This window comes from Ovis aries, chromosome 1 (genome assembly GCF_016772045.2).
Source record: "Ovis aries strain OAR_USU_Benz2616 breed Rambouillet chromosome 1, ARS-UI_Ramb_v3.0, whole genome shotgun sequence".
NCBI lineage: Eukaryota > Metazoa > Chordata > Mammalia > Artiodactyla > Bovidae > Ovis > Ovis aries.
This window is the reverse complement of record NC_056054.1, coordinates 212,199,231-212,217,090: the sequence shown is the minus strand read 5'-3', so window position 1 is coordinate 212,217,090 and position 17,860 is coordinate 212,199,231. Positions and strand designations below refer to the sequence as shown.

The window sequence follows — 17,860 nt, the reverse complement described above, 5'->3', positions numbered from 1 at the left end:
CTCATGGAATGTAGCCTGCCAGGCTTGTCTGTCCATGGGATTCTCCTGGCAAGAATTCTGGAGTGGGCTACCATGCCCTGCTCCAGGGCATCTTCCTGACCCAGGGATCAAACCCACGTCTCTTATACCCTCTTGCATTGGCAGGTAGATTCTTTACCACTAGTGCCACCTAGTAAGCCCATATTAAAAAAAAAATAGCTTGTCATATTCTAAAAATGCTTTGCTGGGATGTTTAAACTTTTCTGGAAATAAATGCAATGTATACTTGTCCAATATATATTGGCTTGATTCAATACTATTGATTGTCCTCAGAAGATTATCATATTACTAGCATCAAATGTAGTAATGACAATAGCAAATAATTGAATATCCTTATTTGAAAGATTTCTAGTGCTAAAATAAAAGTCATCCTTTAAATAATTAATTTTATAGAATTTATGCAATTCATAGATGTAATGATCAAGACTATAACAGATATGTAGCTGAAACTGGACTCAGTCAAGCTCCAATCCCATTCATTCTTTCAAAACTTCTGACTCAGCATTTATATACATCCAGGGAGAAATCCATAAGAAAATGTGTTTTCCCATCATATTATTTTTTATGCCAAAATTCAAAAATAATTTACAGAAATCTTTATTAAAATTCATCATATGAATCTATTAAACTCAAAACATTGCTAGTAGAGTTGCAAAGGATACAACAGTAAGTAAAAGGGAAATGATTGCTCTCATACTGCTGAGAGCCTATGGGAGACAGAGATCTTAAAAACATAGGTCTAAATATACACTTGGCTGAGACTCACAGAAAGCATGGAAGTATTATTACAATTAGAATGAAAGTGGGGCTGTGCAGGAGTACTGACTAGTCTAGAGTATCTGGAAAATTTTTTCTGGAAAAGTAATTTTTGAGTTTTTTACCTAAAGTATCTGGAAGAATCCCCTGGTTTAATAGGGAGAAAAAAAGAGTGAGGCAGAAGGAAGCTAGAGAGCAGAGTAATGGTGGGAATCAGACTGAAGGATGAGGGTCAGTTGATAGATAGGACCTTGTGATGCATCATACTGCCTGTAAGAGGAAAGGAGTTCCCAAGACAGTATGAGCCATATTCTAAAACTAGTAGAATGAGGGTTTACAAAATCAATACTCACATTCTTCAGAATAGATAATGATGGGTGGTTCTATTGATTTTCACTTGGCAGTAAGCAGCACCAGACAGTGGAGCTGACTCCTCTGAGCAGTAATTGGATCAATGGTCTGACAGTGATTAAGTGAAGAAAATAGGAGAAGAATGTGCAAAAAGAGAATCCACTCTAACATAATTAATATATTTTAAATTTGTAGAATGTTAAATTAGAAGTCTAGCTTAAAATTAATTTGCATGTAATTTTAAACATAAATAGGAGAAGGCAATGGCACCCCACTCCAGTACTCTTGCATGGAAAAATCCCATGGACAGAGGAGCCTGGTAGGGGTCACTAAGAGCCGGACACGACTGAGCAACTTCACTTTCACTTTTCACTTGCATGCATTGGAGAAGGAAATGGCAACCCACTCCAGTATTCTTGCTTGGAGAATCCCAGGGATGGCGGAGCCTGGTGGGCTGCCATCTATAGGGTCGCACAGAGTCAGACATGACAAGCGACTTAGCAGCAGCAGCAGCATAAACATAAATATACGTTAGCTATGTGATTTTTTGGTTTTGCCTTTTAAACTTTGTTTTAGTTCACTTTATTTTTTTGTTGTTCTGAATCTTTAAAATGAAGCTTATATCCCAAAGTGTCAAAATTGTATTAATGCATTTTACAGATATTTGAATATGTTGACATATTTAAAAGTGATTTCATTTTGAAATACTTCAGAATTAATATTTTTTAAATTACATGTTTCTAAGTACTCAAGATAATGTCATATGTAACAGAACTACTAAAATTCCTTCAGTGTCATTTAATACTATTCCATAATCAAATATCCCTAATTATCTTACATATATGTTCTACAAATACTTTGTCTAAACCTGGATTCAGTTTGGGACTACACATTGCAGTAGATTAAATCTCTTTATATACAGTTGTCTTTTTTTTTTTTTAATGATACTGATATGGTGAATACCCAAATCATTAGTTTACCTTCTGTATTTGTAGTATCATTTAGCACATTGTTCTGTCCTCTGGAATCCTGTAAACTGGGAGTTAAAGCCTGATTGCACATTAATATTAATCATTTGGGGCTAGACTGCATCCTATATGAGATATATATATATATATATATATATATATATATATATATATATATATCATAATGCATTCAGAGACACATCTTACCTAGTTGCTATATCATCAGTAATTCCAAGAATAATAATATTCTGATCTCTCTATTATACAGTTACATTTTCCCTTTTTACCAGAAAATCATCTGTGATGATACTTTGGCACAATCAAATGTTCAATTCAATGTTATAATAGACCTGAAAGACTAGATTCACAGTAACAAAGAATTCTAAAATCTCAGTGACTTCAGTTCGGTAGCTCAGTCATGTCCGACTCAGGCACACCAGGCTTCCCAGTCCATCACCAAAACCCAGAGCTTGCTCAAACTCATCTCCATCAAGTCGATGCCATCCAACCATCTCATCCTCTGTTGACCCCTTTTCCTCCTGCCTTCTATATTTCCCAATATCAGGGTCTTTTCCAGTGAGTCAGTTCTTCGCAACAGGTGAGCAAAACACTGGAGTTTCAGCTACAGCATCAGTCCTTCCATTGAATTTTCAGGACTGATCTCATTTAGGATTGACTGGTTATCCCTCCTTGCTGTCCAAGGGACTCTCAAGAATCTTCTCCAACACCACAGTTCAAAAGCATCAATTCTCTGGCACCCAGCTTTCTTTATAGTTCAACTTTCACATCCATACATGACTATTGGAAAAACCACTAGGCGGACATTTGTTGGCAAAGTAATGTCTCTGCTTTTTAATATGCTGTTTAGTTTGGTCATAGCTTTTCTTCCAAGGAGCAAACATCTTTTAATTTCTTGGCTGCAGTCACCATCTGCAGTGATTTGGAACCCAAGAAAATGAAGTCTGTCACTGTTTCCATTGTTCCCCATCTATTTACCATGAAGTGAAGGGACTCGATGCCATGATCTTTGCTTTTTGAAACCTGAGTTTTAAGCCAGATTTTTCACTCTCCTTTTTCACTTTCATCAAGAGGCTCCTCAGTTCTCTTTGCTTTCTGATATAAGAGTAGTATCATCTCCATGTCTGAGGTTATTGATATTTCTCCCAGAAATCTTGATTCCAGCTTGTGCTTCCTCCAGCCTGGCATTTTGCATGATATACTCTTCATAGAAGTTAAATAAGCAGGGTGACAATATACAATCCTGACATACTCCTTTCCCAATTTGGAACCACTCTGTTGTTTCAAACAGGGTGAACCACTCTGTTGCCTTGTTCTAGCTGTTGCTTCTTGACCAGCATGCAGATTTCTCAGGAGTCAGGCAAGATGTTCTGGTATCCCCATCTCTTGAAGAATTTTCCGGAGTTTGTAGTGATCTACACAGTCAAAGGCATTGACATAGTCAATAAAACAAAGTAGATTTTTTTCTGGAATTCTCTTACTTTTTCTGTGATCAAACGGATGTTGGCAATTTGATCTCTGTTTCCTCTGCCTTTTCTAAATCTAGCTGAAATATCTGCAAGTTCACAGTTCACGTACTGTTGAAGCCTGGGTTGGAGAATTTTCATCATTACTTTGCTAGTGTGTGACATGAGTGCAATTGTGCTTTAGTTTGAGCATTCCTTGGCACTGCCTTTTTTGTAATTGAAATGAAGTAACCTTTTCCAATCCTGTGGCCACTGCTTGAGTTTTCCAGATTTGCTGGCATATTGAGTGCAGCACTTGCACAGCATCATCTTTTAGGATTTGAAATAGCTTAACTGGAATTCCATCACCTCCACTAGCTTTGTTCATAGTGATGCTTCCTAAGGCCCACTTGACTTCGCATTCCTGGTTGTCTGGCTCTAGGTGAGTGGTCTCACCATTGTGGTCATCTGACTTGTGAAGATCTTTATTGTATAGTTCTTCTGCATATTCTTGCCACCTCTTTTTAATATCTTCTGCTTCTGTTAGGTCCATACCATTTCTTTTATTGTTCCCAAGGCTGCATGAAATGTTCCCTTGATCTCACTGATTTTTCTGAAGTGATCTCTAGTTTTTCTCATCTTTTGTTTTCCTCTATCTCTTTTCACGGGTAACTGAGGAAAGCTTTCTCATCTCTCCTTGCTTTCTTTGGAACTCTGCATTCAAATGGGTATATCTATCCTTTTTTCCTTTGCCTTTCATGTCTCTTCCTTTTTCAGCTATTTGTAAGGCCTCCTCAGAAAAACCATTTTGCCTTTTTGTATTTTTTTTCTTGAGGATGGTCTTGATCCCTGACTCCTGTACAGTGTCATGAACCTCCGTCCATAGTTCTTCAGGCACTCTATCAGATCTAATCCCTTGAATATACTTGTCAGTTCCACTGTATAATCATAAAGCATTTGATTTTTGGTCGTCCCTGAATGGTCTAGTGGATTTCCCTACTTTCTTCAATTTAGGTCTGAATTTGGCAATAAGGAGTTCATGATCTGAGCCACAGTCAGCTCCCAGTCTTGTTTTTGCTAACTGTATAGAGCGTCTCCATCTTTGGCTGCAAAGGATATAATCAATCTGATTTCGGTATTGACCATCTGGTGACACCTCCTACTTTTGCATTCTAGTCCCCTACAATAAAAGGACATCTGTTTTGGGTGTTAGTTCTAGGAGGTCTTGTAGGTCTTCATAGAACTGTTCAGCTTCTTCAGCATTACTGGTTGGGGCGTAGACTTGGATTACTGTGGCATTGACGGGTTTGCCTTGGAAACGTAGAGAGATCATTCTGTCAATTTTAATATTGCCCCAAATACTGCATTCCAGACTCTTTTGTTGACTTTGAGGGTCACTCCATTCCTTCTAAGGGATTCTTGCCCCCAGCAGTAGATATAACGGTCATCTGAATTAAATTTGCCCATTCCAGTCTATTTTACTTCACTGATGCCTAAAATGTCAATATTCCTTCTTACCACTCTTCAGTGACTTAAAATGGCCAAAAAAAAAAAAAAAGTGAAATGCCCAGAATGCTGTAGGTCTTAAATATTTCTACCTGTCTCACTGCTATTCATTTATCATTGACTAGCAAATCACATGCTACGTATAGCTTCAAGGAGATAGGGAAAGGCATTATTACTGTGTATCTTGACAGAAGGAAACAGAAATAGTGATGATCAGTACAAATTATATGCATTAACATTTATCTACCTATTTTAATAATAATTGATAATTCGAGTCACTCATTTTACTAAATCTTGTAAAATGTGATTTTCTATCATTTATTTTACCTTTATTAGCTGATATTCTTTTGTAAAATCAAACTATTTGGCTATCCTGAAATACAGTTTTTGTGGAAAGGCCTGCTTCTTTTTCTCTAATTACTGATATTTATGAACTTACCTCATATAGTAGTAATAAATGTTTTTATTTTCTTCCCTTTAAATTTTTATGTTACCAATCAATTTTCTTAGAATCAATATATCTCCATCAATTAAGGTTATTTGTACTAGAAGCTCAGATTTTCATGATGGTGATAGCAGGAGACTCTTTCAAGTTTTGGCCTAAAATTTTTTGACATGGTCCCATTTCTTGTGATAGCTTGCTTGCTTTTTTCACCAGTTTTTCCAGACTTACCTTGTACTTTCCCTACCCAAGACCTAGAAAGACTCATTTCTCTAATGATTCCTCATTCTTTTTAGTGGAGAATGGTAGTATAGAGCAGTACCTGGCCACTAAATTGCTCATTGCTAATGGGGTAATATTACGTTTAGAATTTAAATGAGTAGATCTAGAAAATACGTATTTTAAAAAAATCATATAGCCAGCTTGATTTCAACATTATCAAAGTGGATCCTGTAGCACAGTAGTCATTTTAGACACAGAGAAGAAAGTAAATCTAGAATCAGTTAATTTTTGAAAAAGCTATATATTATAAACTATACCATTAAGATAGTCATAAAATACATTATTAAATTAGAGACTGAAAAGCTGTGACATAAACATGTCTGTTTAACTTTGTTGAGACTAGTATTTCAAAACTGGAACTAGTTTTTATGGAACATATTTTGAGAAATACTAGTATAAAGTATGGAGAAGGCAATGGCACCCCACTTTTCCAGTACTCTTGCCTGGAAAATCCTATGGATGGAGGAGCCTGGTGGGCTGCAGTCCATGCGATCACTAAGAGTCATATAGTACTGAGCAACTTCACTTTCACTTTTCACTTTCATGTATCAGAGAAGGAAATGGCAACCCACTCCAGTGTTCTTGCCTGGAAATTCCCAGGGACGGGGGAGCCTGGTGGGCTGCCATCTATGGGGTCACACAGAGTCGGACACAACTGAAGTGACTTAGCTTAGGGTAAAGTAAGGTTTAAGGATAAGATTCTTTTTCACAATTCATTCCATACACTGGAGTTAAGATCTTCTATTATTATACATTATCTCAGATGTCTTATAAACACATAAAAATGAAATCCCCTACCATAATGATTTTCAGGAACTTTATTCCAGAAAAAATGCAATAAAAATTCTGTTAGATTGAATGAGATAATATAAAATAAGGCCTTTTTGAACTTGCAGTGAAAGGACACTATAAATAGATGCTAATGTTGTTTTCTGTATCTTTGAACTGATTTTTTCAGAAGATAACTCAAAGTAATTTATAATTTCATCTATGGAAAAGTTCTTATAGTGTAATAAACTTCTAATCCATAGCTATGGATTAATGTTTTATGAAATAATTTGGTTTCCTGTGTTTCTAATAATATTTGATTGTACTCTCTTATTAAAGAATTTTTTTCCGAAGAAGGTCAAAATATAGTGGTACACATAAACACGCACACATCCATGTAAAATGCAAACATGTTCCTCCACTCAGTCTCTTTAAAAAGCTGTAATTATTACATTACTTATATCTTTATATTATACAATAGTTAAAATGAACAGTATTTAGTTCTATAAAATGTTCATTACAAATCTTCAAAATTTATGTTAATATATTTTGCTTTTTATGGTAATTGGCACTTAAATTTGAGTACAAATTTAGCATAGTCAAAATATGTTATTTTGAATATGAATATGAATTTTACATACCATTTATTAAAAATTCAAAAGGGCAGACTCACAAACATGTTATTATTAAATGTGATATAGTGTGTGCACCTTGAAAATTGTTTCTATAAGTCTGACATGTATAATATAAGGGAAAGGGGTTACTTTTCTTTAATATCATTTAAGCTCTCAAAAGTAAACATTCAGAACTACACTGATACTGGTTGTTGGTCAGTCAGTAAGTCATTTCTGACTCTTAGCGAGCACATGGACTGCAACACACCAGGCTCCTCTGTCCTCCACTATCTTTCGGAGTTTGCTCAAATTCATGTCCATTGAGTCAGTAATGCTATTTACCCATCTCATCCTCTGCATCCCCCTTCTTTTGCCTTTGGTCTTTCCCAGCATCAGGATATTTTCCAGTCAGTCAGCTCTTCTCATCAGGTGTCCAAAGTGTTGCAGATTCAGCTTCAGCCTCAGTCCTTCCAATGAATATTCAGGATTGATTTCCCTTAGGATTGACTCGTTTGATCTCCTTACAGCCCAAGAAACTCTGAAGAGTTTTCTCTAGCACCATAATTTGAAGCATTAATTATTCAGTGCCCAGCCTTCTTTATAGTCCAACTCTAATATCTGTATATGACAACTGAAAAATCCATAGCTTTAACTATGTAGACCTTTGTTGGCAAAGTGATATCTTTGCTTTTTAATACACTTTCTGGGTTTGTCATAGCTTTCCTTCCAAGGAGCAGAGGTCCTTTAATTTCATGGCTGCAGTCACCGTATGCAGTCATTTTGGAGCCCAAGAAAATAAAATCTGTCAGTTAAGAGTTCCTTGCTAGATATGGATGTCTTTAATTTTTTCTGTGGGCTTCCCTGGTGACTCAGATGGTAAGGGCTGTAACAAATATATGCAGATTATTTTCCCACTGTTTTGTCGTGGCGATACTTAAATTCACTTTAAATCTCTGATTACAGAATTTTATGTTGCAGTTTTTAAAAAACTGCCATACAAAGAGGACTGGAGAGTATAACCATGACTGGTTTGTGACAATTTAGATCTGATAGGCAACTTTTGGTTGCTGTATTTACTATTTAGGCTTCAGAAAGAAGCACAGTTCACTGAGAAACACAATAATTCCTCATGATATTTGTGAAGGGCTGAAGAAGGAAATGGCAACCCACTTCATTACTCTTGCCTGGAGAATTCCATGGAGAGAGCAGCCTGGGGGGCTTTAGTCCATGGGATTGCAAAGAGTTGGACACGACTGTGTAATTAACTTTCAACTTAACTTGCACCTGGAGTTCTGTATAAATGTAAGAAGTGTCTGAGTGATATGAGCCTTAGCAGCACTTAGATTACCATCCAGAAGACTTCTCTGACAGTTACTATAGCATCCTGGCAAAAAGAAAGTCTCTAGGCAGCGGCTCTCATTTCTTGTACTTAGTGCTGTGTATTTTATTGTCTATGGGTTTCCCTTAGAGCAATCATAGACAAGCAATTACTTTTATAATGTTAATCTGGTCTAGATCCAGTGTACCCCCAGCAGAGCTTTGTAATAACATTCAGCACAAAGTGGTGAACCCTAAAGTTATGTTTTGTCTTCTCTTCTGTCTCGTATTGGGTTGTCATATCCCAATTCACATGACTAGAGGTGTAGCATATTTGCTCTAGGTACTTTTCTGAGAGCACAATTAAAGCATGAAGGGCATGGGTGAAGCAGAGTAATTACTAACATTTATAATAGGCTCTATTTTTCCTTCATTCCACATTCATTGTACTATCACTAGAAAATTGTCGTCGTTTCTCGTTTTCCTCTTTGCTCTTGATTTTCTCATCTGAGAAAAATGGGTAAAGAATACATATATAGTAGAATCCTTAGGGAGGATCTATTACATGAAAAATTAGGTAATATATGTAAAAGTTCATGGTATGAGTGAGCCCAACTTAAAATCTTGATATATTCATATTTAAAATAAACAGATGAAAGAGTTTGGAACCATAGTACTCTTTTTCACAACAATTCAAATGAGGAATTCTAAAATTCAGATAATTTTATTTTCCTTACATTCTTTTGTACATTAATCATTATGAATTATAAAGAATACTTTACTTTTGAAGATATGCCAATATCACATACATTTTAAACTTTCACATTTTGCTGGCAAATACTTTTACGCAAAATAGTCACTTCAACTGACTCTTAATTCTACTCTTGGACATCTAGTCAAATCCACATGTACTCCAGAGAACCTTCCTTTGATCCAAACACTTTCTATTTCAAAACATCATTGCTAAGTCATTGTATCTCATGAAAGCACTGCAAATTAAATAAAAGTATTCTTTTATTTTTCTCTATAAACTCCAACTCCAAAAATAATGAGGTTAAGCTTTATTTTTCTAGTAATAAGTATCAAATGCTTTGCCTAGGGTTACTTCTCTTCTGTCTTCATATCTTTAGTTGTCCCTTTTGGAAACTAGTTACAAGGATTTAATTCAGAAATTAAAAAGTTAAGTGTTTTTAATGCTAGTGAATACATCTGTCATGCCAAAGTAAGTTGCTGTTGGCTACAGAGCTAATTCTTTTGGCAGAAGTTTGATTCTTAATGTTTGCATATAATTAGGGAGTTGGATGCCTGTGAAAACAAGATAATTTCTTAAAAAAAAAGAAAAAAACTACAGATGAACCACAACTGAGGATATAGCATCAGCAATTTATTTTATAATCTCTTAACTCACTGTATTCTGTCCTCCAACCTCGGTACCATTATCTCTTCAGTTCAAAGACTGTCTGCAATTATTTATACTTAAGACAGCTCTGTGAAAGTAATATAACAGAGGAAACATATGATATAGTCCAGTTACTCATGTTTCTGAAGAATTTCCAGACTCCAAATCTCACTGGTTGTTTCAGAGGCCTTCGGTGAAGGATTCTTCCCTGGAGTTCAGATACCTGCCAATCCCTTTAGTGGCCATGAATAAATGGTTGGTATATGTATTCGTTTCCCAGGCTGCAATAACACAATACCAAAGACTGGGTGGCTTAAATAACAGACACTTGCTCACAGCTTTGGTGGCTTGAAAGAAGATCAAGGGGCCAGCAAGAACTTTCTCCCTTAGTTTGGGTTTCCCCATCTCATTGTGACCTCACGTGGCCTTTCCTCAGTACATGCCTGTTGTGAAAGAAAGGCAGTGAGTCTCTCTCTTTCTTTTTATATTAAAGTATAGTTGGTAAAACATTATAGTCATTTCAGATGTACAATATAATGATTCAATATTAGTTATTTGATACTTAATATTTGATATTATTAAATGATTACCACGGTAAGTTCAGTTAGCATCCATTACTATATATGGTTTTTTATTTTTCCCAAGATCCATTCTCCTAGCTATTTTCAAATATACAATATACTGTTGCTAACTATAAGTTACCATGCTTTACATTACATTTCCATGATTTATTCACTTTTTAACTAGAAATGAGTACCTTCTGACTTCCTTCATCCATTTTGCACCCTAGCCCCTGCCTCAAGCTTCCTCCAATATGTTCCCTTTATCCATGGACTCATTTTATATGTATATGTTTGTTTGTTTGTTTTTTATATTCTGCATATAAGTGAGATCATACAATATTTATTATTCTCTTCTGACTTATTTAATTTAGCGTGATGCCCTCAAAGTCCATTAATGCTGTTACAAATGGCAAGATTTCATTCTCTTTTGTGGCTGAATAATATTCCACAGTGTATATATCACATCTTTTTTATCTATTCATCCATTGATGGATACTTGGACTGTTTCTGTGTTTGGCTACTGTAAATAATGCTGCCAGGACTGTGAGGGTGCATGCATCTTTTCAGATCAGTGGGTTTTTTCTCTTTAGATAAATACCTGGAAGTAGGATTGCTGAATCATAAGGTAGTTCTAATTTAATATTTTGAGGAACTTCCATACTGTTTGCCATAGTACCTGCACTAATTTATAGTCTTACCAGAAATCCACAAGGGTTTTCTTTTATCCACATCCTCACCAACACTTTTTTTGAAAAACTTTTTATTATGTACTAGAGTATAGCTAATTAGGCTTCCCTGATGGTTCAGACAATAAAGAATCTGCCTGCAATGCGGCAGACATGGGTTTGATCCCTGGGTTGGGAAGAACCCACAAAAGAGGGCATGGCAACCCCCTTTGGTATTCTTGCCTGGAGAATCCCCATGGGCAAAGCAGCCTGGCAGGCTATAGTCCATAGCATTGCAAAGAGTTAGATACAACTGAGCAACTAAGCACACACATAGTCACTTAACTGTTGTCATAGTTTCGGGTGAACAGCAAAGGAACTCAGTCTTCCTTTTACATATATCCACTCTCCCCCAAATTCCCCTCCCATCCATGTTACCACATAACAAGGAGCAGAGGTCTGTGTGCTCTATAGTATGTCATTGCTTATCCATTTTAAATATAGCAGTGTGAACATGTCCATTCCAAGCTCTCTAACTATCCATAAATTCTAAGTAACTAAGTCTGTGAGTCTATTCCAGGTTTTTAAATAAGTTAATTTGTCTCATTTATTTTTAGATTCCACATATAAGGTATGTCATACAATATTTCTCTTTCTCTGACTTGCTTTACTCAGTATGACAATTCTAGGTCCATCTATGTTGCTGCAAGTGTCATTATTTCATTCTTTTGATGACTGAATAATATTCCATTGCATACTACATCTTCTTTATCTATTCTTCTGTGGATGGCCATTTAGGTTGCTTCCATGTCTTGGCTATTTTAAACATTGCTGCAGTTAATTTTGGGGTGCATGTATCCTTTCAGATTATGTTTCTTTTCCAGATATATACCCAGAAATGGAATTGCAAGGTCATACATTAGTTCTGCTTTTATTTTTTAAGGAACCTCCATACTATTCTCCATAGTGGTTGTCAGTTCAGTTCACTCGCTCAGTCATGCCCAACTCTTTGCGACCCCATGGACTGCAGCATGCCAGGTTTCCCTGTCCATCACCAACTCCTGGGGTTTGCTCAAACTCATGTCTATCGAGTCAGTGATGCCATCCACCCATCTCATCCTCTGTCATCCCCTTTTCCTCCTGCCTTCCCCAACATCAGGGTCTTTTCCAATAAGTCAGTTCTTCGCATCAGGTGGCCAAAGTATTGGAGTTTCAACTTCAGCATCAGTCCTTCCAATGAATATTCAGGACTGATTTCCTTTAGGATTAACTAGTTTGATCTCCTTGCAGTCCAGGGGACTCTCAAGAGTCTAACACCACAGTTCAAAAGCATAGTGATTGTACCAATTTATATTCTCACCAATAGAATAGGAAGGCTCCCTTCTCTCCACACCTTCTTCAGCATTTATTGTCTATGGAGTTTTTGATGATAGCCATTTTGGCTGGTGGGAGGTGATATATCTTATCATAGTTTTGATTTGCATTTCTCTCACTTTTTTTTGTCTTTTTGATAATAGCCACTCTAATAGATGTGATGTAACAATCTAATTGTGGTTTTGATTTGCATTTCCCTGGTGATTGGTGTTATTGAGCACATTTTCATGCACCCATTGGCCATATATATTTTTTCTTTGCAAGTTTTTTGGACTTTTTGTTATTGAGTTGTATGAGTTCTTTATATATTTTGGATATTATCCCTTTATCAAAAAATTATTTTAAAATATTTTCTCCCATTCAGTAGGTTATATTTTCATTTTCTTTGTGGTTTGGTATCTTTTCTTAGGACACTAATCCCATCTAATCAGGACCCAAAGCTTATGACCTCATTTAACCTAATTAATTCCTTACAAGCCCCATCTTCAAATATAGACACACCATGGGTTAAGGTTTTAATGTATAAATTTTGGGTGAATAAATCATTTAGTCCATAGTAGTATGTGTATCACTTAAATTTTAGATACTCAAAGGAAATCTACTACTAATTTTAGCACACAATTTTTAAATATTTAATTATGGAGAAAAGAATTGAAGCCCTCTCAATGCACTATAGTATAGCTATTTTGGAAGGCAGTTTGGTAGTTCCTTGACAAGTTACACATAAGCTTACCTTATGACATAATAATTTCACTATTAGGGATCTGCTCCTCTAAATGAAAACTATGTTTACAGAAAGACATGCACATGAATGTTCTTAGCAGCATTATTCAGAATAACCAGACACTATGAATAATCTAGATTTCCATCAATCTGGAAAGTGGATAAATAAAATGTGTTATATCCATGCAAGTCGAAAAATTGATGCTTTTGAACTGTGTTGTTGGAGAAGACTCTTGAGAGTCCCTTGGACTGCTAGGAGATCCAACCAGTCCATTCTGAAGGAGATCAGCCCTGGGATTTCTTTGGAAGGAATGATGCTAAAGCTGAAACTCCAGTACTTTGGCCTCATGGGAAGAGTTGACTCATTGGAAAAGACTCTGATGCTGGGACGGATTGGGGGCAGGAGGAGAAGGGGACAACAGGATGAGATGGCTGGATGGCATCACCGACTCAATGGACATGAGTTTGAGTGTACTCCGGAAGTTGGTGATGGACAGGGAGGCCTGGCGTGCTGCAATTCATGGGGTCGCAAAGAGTCAGACACGACTGGGCGACTGAACTGAACTGAACTGAAACAGTATTCAGTATAAAAAGAGTGAAATACTAGTATATGACTTCAACACGGATGAACCTCAAAAACATTATGCTAAATGAGGGAAACCAGATGCCAAAGGCTACATATTGCATGATTTTATTTATATGAAGTGTTTAATGAAACACGTTTATAGAGAAAGAAAGCAGAGTTTTCCTATGGCTGGTGTGGGATTGGGGCTGATTACCAGTGAGACTCCAGGGGACTATGGGCAAAGGGGACATGTTGGAAATATTCTAAAACTGAATTGTGGAGATGGATGTGTAACTCTGTACATTTAGTGTCCCTCTATCATTTCAGTAGTATCAAGTCAAATTCTTGCCAGTTTTCAGTAAGATTTAATCCTATTATCCACTTGAAATGACCTTTGATTTCTGGAACTCACTTCTGTGTTGTCTCTAGTCCTTCTGCTTTCAGGGAAGAATTCTCTGTAAATATTATTTTACCCTAGAAGACATATTTCTTGGTTTTTATTTGTGTGAAACCTTTATCTCTTCTCTTTTCAAAGAAAAGAGATCTAGCTCACCTGACAGGTGCACTCATCTTATTTATGAGAGTGTTTGTTGTATCATGGTATAGATGAAAATGCCTGAACTATTGGAAAAATGAGAAAAGCCTCTATTCAAAATAAAAGTGGGGGGGGGTTAGTTGCTCAGTCATGTCCTGTTTTCAAATCCTAGCTCATTTTCATGCTAGCTGAGTGATGCTGTTACCTAATTTTTCTGAATTTATCTCCTCATCTCTAAAATATGGATGACATCAACCACATTGTTGAGAATATGATTCCAAAGTAGTGGTAGAAGTTTTACAATGTTTGTGGCATTATAGCATTATTATATAGCCTTTTAGTATTAAATATAGTCTTTTCTTTCATTCCTGGAAGATATTTCTTTAACATATTGTTTAATTCATACATGTAAATAATTTAAAATTACACTGACTTTAGTTAAATACAATTTTCTTCCATAATTGAAGAAAATTATTGAATCAGTGACTAAGCATAGTGACACAACCAACAACAAAACTGTTATTTTGAGTATAATGAGCACATTAAAATAAGTTTCAAGGGCAATATAAGAAGGCAGCACATGTCAACTATTTGCTATATGATTTAAGTATTTTTATTCAATGTTATGGACTTGAACAAACTTATAGAACTTAATGATTAAATGATAGAATCTGCCAGCATGAACCTTTGTGGGAAGTGACTGGTTGGTTTCATTCTAATTCATTTTACAGAGGTTCTTATCACAGCTAAGCCAGAGGGGGAAAAAAGAGTTTAGAGGATTCCTATTATTTAAAGATAGGACAGCAGCAGTCACTTTGGATTTATAGGGACATTATAACAGAAACAGGGGTCCACATATTGTTAAGGATTTATATAAATCCTTTACCACAACCCACTAGATTTTTTAAGGTATAAATATGTTTTTAACTCTTCAGTAATGGAAATTCACCTTGCCATAATGCATATATTTGGAATGTTTCCAGTCCATTTCTTAGCATCCAGTTATAGCTCTCTGATAGTTTCAGGTTTTTTTATTTTTTATCACAGTCTTTCTTTTGTATTAAATACTAATATGAGTCCTTCAGCAAGTTAATAGTCAAATGACTGTACAACCAACACATGCAATTAATTTTCTATTCAATAGATTTTTTTTTTAATGTGTTGTACAAAGCAAAGCAAACAAAACCAAAAGAGAAACTTGCTCTTGAGAAGCAAAACATTTTTCTGGGTTTGATTGCCATGTTTGCTCATGACATGAAAGCTTTATGGCTCATGGACAAAAACAATAAGATGGAAGTCATATCTCAAATTTCAGTGTGGTGCCATCCTGTTTGTCATTTTTCATTTTAATAATCGAATAGCTAAGATGAAAATAATTATACAAAATGCCTAAGAGCATTTTGAAAGAGTTAGTTAATTTCAATGAGTTTCCACTCTCATGAACAGTAAAGCCTGCTGCTGCTGCTAAGTTGCTTCAGTTGTGTCTAACTCTGTGGGACCCCATAGACAGCAGCCCATCAGGCTTCTCTGCCCCTGGGATTCTCCAGGCAAGAAAATTGGAATGGACTGCCATTTTCTTCTCCAATGCATGCAAGTGAAAAGTGAAAGTGAAGTCACTCAGTTGTGTCCAGCTCTTAGCGACCCCATGGACTGCAGCCTACCAGTTTCCTCCATCCATGGGGTTGTCCAAGCAAGAGTACTGGAGTGCGTTGCCATTGCCTTCTCTGACGGTAAAGCCTAGGTGATCTAAAATCACTGTTTCAGACATCAACATGGCCTATCATTGATATGGGGTGGCAATGAAGCAAAAATGCCATGCAAGTATTGATAAAATAGTTAAGATATTCTTTATTTTGCATATGAGATTAAACTGAGGAGGGTTTTTAAATTGGTTGGCAGCAACTACGTCCCTTCTCTCCACCCCAGCAGAGAGCGTATGAGAGCTTTGGATTTCACAAATGAAATGAGCTGTTAAAATGTGACACAGTAATAATATATTATTGCTCACATTTTTTCATCTTTGAAAAGGAAAAAAAAATCACCTCTAGACTATGACTTTATATGTGATTGTAAGGATGTGATGCATATAATATATATATGTGTGTATGTGTGTATATGTGTGTGTATATATATATATAATATATATATGATTTTTATGGTGTTGTACACTTAAAAAGTGAATTTTTTATTCCTGGAATACTTGTCAGCAATAAATATGGGAAAAATATTTTTACCACAAACTTTTAGAGTTGTAATCTTAGCTCAAGGGGACATAGAGAATTACAGCCTAGTATCAAGTTGCCTAATCATTAGTATCAAAACTGGCGAGGAAGCTCATAGTCAAACTCATGCCATTCTTGCTATTGGGAAACAAAAGAAAGAAAAAATAAAAGAAAAAAGACCATTATTTTAATATATGATGCTATTTCCAGTATTTTATTGAATTAATATATTGATAAATATTATAGTATAGTATAGTATTTATTATTCTATACTATCATTATAGCTATGTATATGTACTAATATCTTTGTTTCCTAGAATTAGTTAAACAGTGCAAAATCATTATAATGTTTATGTGTGTTTCTTCCTAGATAGTGAGAAACATACTCTGTTATAATCTTGGGTTTTATGCTATGTTCTTTATGAGTGCTGAAAAAAATCTGGTTTTGAACATCACTTTTAGAGATCCCTGAAACATGAGCAAGGGAGATTTCCTCTTACACAACAATATACAGCAGTATTTCAGAGTTCAGTATTATGAAACAAATGACACTTCAGTGGTATGTTAAAAAAAAAAAAAAAAGCCCTTTTAAAGTACCTTAAAGTGTCAGATCACATTAACGTATTGCTTTGGACAATCATTATTTTCCTATTTTCTCTTTTTGAGGTTGACTAATGACTTCTAGAGATGTTTAAATTTATAGCTGGTTAATGTCTTGCTACTGATGTTCTTACGTCCATTAAAAGGGGCTTTAGAAATTGTCCATTCCAACTACCTAATTTATCTATGTGCGTGAGTGCTATGTCCCTTCTGCTGTGTCCAACCTGCAACCCCGCGGATGTAGCCTGCCGGGCTCCTCTGTCCATAGGATTTTCCTGGCAAGAATACTGGAGTGGGTTGCTATGACCTTCTCCAGGGGATCTTTTAGACCCAGGGATCAAACCTGTATCTCTTAGTCTCCTGCATTGGCGGGAGGCTGAAATACAGGCTTTTGAAAAGGCTCATCTAAAGTCATCTGGCTAATGTTGCAAGGCTAGTTAATTCTCCATCGGAGTCTGAACTTCCAAAGCACTCACTTTTACTCTGGCATACTATTAATTGTGCTGTATACCATGCCTTCTCATCCAAAAATATCACATAAGGGTATTTTCTTTAGAGGTAATAGCCATCTGAGAGTTTGACTACCATCTGTTTTGTTTCCTGCCAAAATTAGTTGCTAGTGATGATCTAATAATTAATTAGATTAATCCAAAATTAGATTATGCCATTCTCTGATGTCCTGTCGAAATCAGAGACTGGCATAATTTC

The 17,860-nt window shown here is 35.9% G+C and overlaps 1 protein-coding gene across 3 annotated transcripts in view; it reads left to right on the top strand.

Annotated features, from left to right (window-relative positions):
• Positions 1-17,860, top strand: part of NAALADL2 (N-acetylated alpha-linked acidic dipeptidase like 2) — a 1,658,881-nt gene that overhangs the window by 1,434,505 nt on the left and 206,516 nt on the right. The gene's annotated exons all lie outside the window — the stretch shown is intronic.